General features: G+C 43.9%; 1 protein-coding gene across 5 annotated transcripts in view; it reads left to right on the forward strand.

Annotated features, from left to right (window-relative positions):
* zgc:113436 (uncharacterized protein LOC503528 homolog) overlaps positions 1–4,831 on the forward strand; it is a 90,895-nt gene that overhangs the window by 1,871 nt on the left and 84,193 nt on the right. The gene's annotated exons all lie outside the window — the stretch shown is intronic.

Consider the following 4,831-nt stretch of genomic DNA (forward strand, 5'->3'; position numbering starts at 1 on the left):
TGGCCTTTATATTTAGAGGACTGGAGTATAAGCATGCAGACGTTACGCTGCAGTGTACAAAACCCTGGGTAAACCCCCCGCCCCGGCCCCAAGTACTGTGAGCAGATTTTGTGAGCAGACCACATCTTAAGAAGGATAGATTGGCCTTGGAGGGAGTACAACATAAGTTTACAAAAATGATACATGGACTTCAAAGGTCATGAGGAGTGATTATACAAATTAGTTTAAAGGGTGATCTAATTGAAGTCTGAAAGATATTAACAAGAAAAAGAAGGATAGATAAAGGTCAACTATTTGGACTGTTTGGGGATTCTTGATGTTTGGAACTCTCTTCTTCAAATGGCAGTGGATTCTGGTTCAGTTGTTAATTTTAAATCTGAGATAGATAAATTTTTATTAAGCCAACGTATTAATGGATATCGGCCAAAGGTAGATGTATGGAGTTAGGCCACAGATTAGTCATGATCTCATTGGATAGTGGAACAATCTCAAGGAGTTGAATGGTTTACTCTTGTCTCTGTGTTCCTGCATACCACATTCTGAGGAATGCAGCCTTGATGTCAAGGGCTGTAACTCTCACCTTACCTCTGGAATTCAGCTCTTTTGTCATGTTTGAACCAAGGCTGTAATGAGGTCAAGAGATGAGTGGTCCTGGCAGAAACCAAACTGGGCGTCACTGAGCAGGCTATTGCTGTGCAGGTGCTGTAGATGGGACCTCCCATCACTTTACTGATGATCAAGAGAAGATTGATGGAGCGCTAATTGGTCTGGTTGGAATTGTTCTGCTTTTTGTGTACAGGACATAGCTGAGCAAATTTCCACATTGCTGGGTAGATGCCAGTGTTGTAACTGTATTGGAACAGCTTGACCAGGGGTGTGGCAAGTCCTAGAGCACAAGTGCGAGGTGGTTTCATTTCATTTTTGAGATTTCCTAGCAATTGTTACAACTGAGTCAACCACATTGCTGTGGGTCTGGAATTTACTTCCCTAAAGAGCATAAATGAACTAGCTGGAGGTTTTCCTGATGAATAAGAATTCTCAATTCTACCATTTGCTGTGGCAAGATTTGAACTAGGGACCCCAGAACATTATCTGGGTCTCAGGATTAATCCAGATTAACCATCACCTCCCCTTCTCACCATACCTTCATTTAAGTATCCATTCACCCATTAGTGCATTCAGTTAATTGAAATGTATTGCAGCAGAATAATCTTACCAAAGCACATTAATTCTTCTAAATAATATTGCACTGTCTTTGTAAAAAAAATCAATTTTCTATCACAGATGTGATTCTCATTAGTGTAGCTCATTGTCAGATCATTTGTTACATTGCTGAGGGTGACAACGCCAGATAATTTGGGATGGGATTGGATTGGGATGTGTGGAGTGAAATGCTGTCACAGTGAACTTCAGAAATGCAACCATACTGTTGCTCCCAGAACAATTTGGACGAGTTTGTTCTCTCCACCAAGGCTGATTGACCTGCTGTAAATTCCTAGCACTGTCTGCTTTTGTTTTCTTGCAACTCTGTGGTCACAGGGAGATTTTAAATTGAGACTAAACTGTATCTCACAACAAAAGAGAGAAGGTCAGAGGCAGAATTTTGCACCTCACACCCACATAGCCTTTCAGAGGAGCTGAATTAATAAAAGCTTAAGCTCAGCTAGCTATTTCAAATAGTAGAACACAGCATGGATAGAATGGGTGACAGGTGCTGGAATTATAGGCAGAGTTTAAGAAATAGAAAGTTTGTTGGATTATTTACAGTTCTGTGCCTTTCCATATGCCTGAATAAATCTTGCCGGTGAAGTATTTATTTGTTAGACACTTTTGACCCATACTCTCTGTTCCTAGGGGTGGCACAATGGCTCAGTGGTTAGCACTGCTGCCTGCAAAGCACCAGGGGACCTGGGTTCAATTCCACCCTCAGGCAACTGCCTGTGAGGAGTTTACATGTTCTCCCCGTGTTGGCGTGGGTTTCCTCTGTGTGCTCTGGTTTCCTCCCACAGGCCAAAGATGTACAGGTTAGGTGGATCAGCCATGGGAAATTGCCCATAGTGTCCAGGGATGTGTAGGTTGGGTGGATTAGCCATGGCAAATGTAGGGTTACAGGGATGGGGTAGGGGCAAGGGTCTGAACTTCAGAGAATCAGTGAGGACTGAATGGCCTACTTCCACACTGTAGGGATTCTGTGTTTCCTTTAACGTTTTACATTTGGTGTTGCAGTGCCTAAAATGGTTTCACCCTCACTATATCTGTTTCATTGTGACCTCCACATTTAGTGAAATACAGACCACTTTACTACAGGAAAGAACATTTTACCAGAGATAGTAGGAACTGCCGATGCTGGAGAATCTGAGATGACAAGGTGTAGAGCTGGATGAACACAGCAGGCCAAGCAGCATCAGAGGAGCAGAAAAGCTGACGTTTCGGGCCTAGGCCTGCTGTGTTCATCCAGCTCTACACCTTGTTATCTAAGAACATTTTACCAGCTGTTTTGTATGTGATGCATCTACAGTAGAGGCATTAGTGGTTCTTAAAGACCCAGAGGTGCAATAATTGCAGAACAAATTGTATAATTACTCTGGAAACCTGTTTTATTCATCAGACCAGTTGACTGTTCATTTTGTAATTTTCAGTTACTCATCTAAAAACTGGTTTGTAAATGGTCACCGAGTTTGGATACAAACCTCAATAGAAACTTCAACATTAAATGATTCAGTTATCTGACCGGATATATAACACAATTCATATCCTCACGATTCCAGTGACCAAATGCTTAACTCCACAGTGAAGTCTTTAGGTTGGGGAAAATGTCTGCTTTTAGCCAGAGATGAGTTCATTCTAAGGCAGGACATTAACTGATAGTACTGAGGGGAGACAAGGCAAAGTGAATGCTAAAATAAAGTATTTATATCTGTCCTATCATCCTAAACTTTGCTCCCAAGGCAGACAGTGGGCAGCACGCTGGTTCAGTGGTTAGCACTGCTGCTTCACAGCACCAGGGACCTGGGTTCGATTCCACCCTTGGGCAACTGTCTGTGTGGTGTTTGCACATTCTCCCCATGTTTGCATGGGTTTCCTCCGGGTGCTCCAGTTTCCTCCCACCGTCCAAAGATGTGCAGGCTAGGCGGATTGGCCCTGCTAAATTGCCCATAGTGTCCGGGGATGTGTAGCTTAGGTGATTAAAGGGGGATTGGTCTGGGTGGGATGTTCCGAGAGTCAGTGTGGACTTATTGGGCCGAAGGGCCTGTTTCCACGCTGTAGGGATTTTATTCTATTCTATTTTCTAAGACAACCTATTCTTAAAGTTTTCAAGAAGATTTGTAGCTCAGGTTGTGGATGAGGTTGTAGACTTGCTCACCGAGCAGGTGTATTTGATTGCAGACGTTTCGACACCCTGCTAGGTAACACAGTCAGTGCGCCTCCGGTGAAGCGTCGGTGTTCTGTCCCGCTTGTTATTATATGCCTCAGTTTGCTGGGGCGATGGCTATTACTTCTGGTTCTGTTTCTCAGTGGTTTGTACACAGGGTCTAATTCAATGTGCTTGTTGATGGAGTTCCAGTTGGAATACCAGGCCTCCAGGAATTCCCTGGCGTGTCTCTCTTTGGCTTGTGCGATTACCAATGTGTTGTCCCAGTCAAATTCATGTCCGTCATTGTCCGTGTGTAGTGAGACAAGTGAGAATTGGGTGTGTCTCTTGATGGCTAGCTGGTGTTCATGTATCCATATTGTCAGTTTTCTTCCAGTTTGGCCTATGTAGTGTTTCTCACAGTCCTTGCATATTACCCCAGTTTTGCTGGTTTTGGGTATGGGATCCTTTACGTTCGTCAGTAGCTGTTGTAGGGTGGTTGTTGGTTTGTGGGATACTCTGATACCTCGGGGGTCTGAGTAGTTTTGTGGTCATCTCTGAAACGTCCTTGGTGTACGGTCGGGCGATTAGTGAGTCTGGTCGTGTTGTGTCTTCCTGTTGTGGTCTGTCTCGGAGGTAATGGCGGATTGTGCTTTTTGGGTATCCATTTCTTTTTCATACAAGTGCCCCTGTTCTGCTTTGTGTTGTTCCGGGTTGCAACAATGTGTTGTGGCTCATTTAAATAGTGTCCTGATGCAGCTCTGTTTGTGGGCATTGGGGTGGTTGCTAGTGTAATTGAGTATCTGGTCCATATGTGTGGTCTTTCTACATACGCTAGTCTGGAGTTCCCTGTTGTTTTTGTGTTCTACCATTACGTCCAGGAAGGGTGGTCAGTTGTTGGTCTCTTCTTCTTTCGTGAATTTTATCCCGGTAAGGATGTTGTTTATGTGTTGGTGGGTTTCTTCTAGTTTTGTGCGTTTAATAATCACGAAGGTGTCATCTACATATCAGACCCAAAGTTTGGGTTGTATAGTGGGGAGCGCCGTCTGTTCGAACCTGTGCATTACTGCTTCTGCAATCAGTCCTGATATTCGTGATTATTAAACCAGCAAAATCGGGGTAATATATAAAATACCATGCAAGGATTGAGAGGATCACTACATAGGCCAAACCAGAAGAAAATTGACAATACGGATACATAAACACCAAGTCGCCACCAAGAGACACGACCAATTCTCACTTGTCTCACTACAGACGGACAACGAGGGACATGAATTCGACTGGGACAACACATTGATAATTGCACAAGCCAAAGAGAGACATGCCAGGGAATTCCTGGAGGCCTGGTATTCCAACTGGAACTCCATCAACAAGCACGTTGAATTAGACCCTGTGTGCAAACCACTGAGAAACAGAACCAGAAGTAATAGCCACCACCCCAGCAAACCGAGGCATATAAATAACAAGCGGGACAGAACA

Source organism: Rhincodon typus, chromosome 24 (assembly GCF_021869965.1).
Source record: "Rhincodon typus isolate 14 chromosome 24, sRhiTyp1.1, whole genome shotgun sequence".
Classification (NCBI taxonomy): Eukaryota; Metazoa; Chordata; class Chondrichthyes; order Orectolobiformes; family Rhincodontidae; genus Rhincodon; species Rhincodon typus.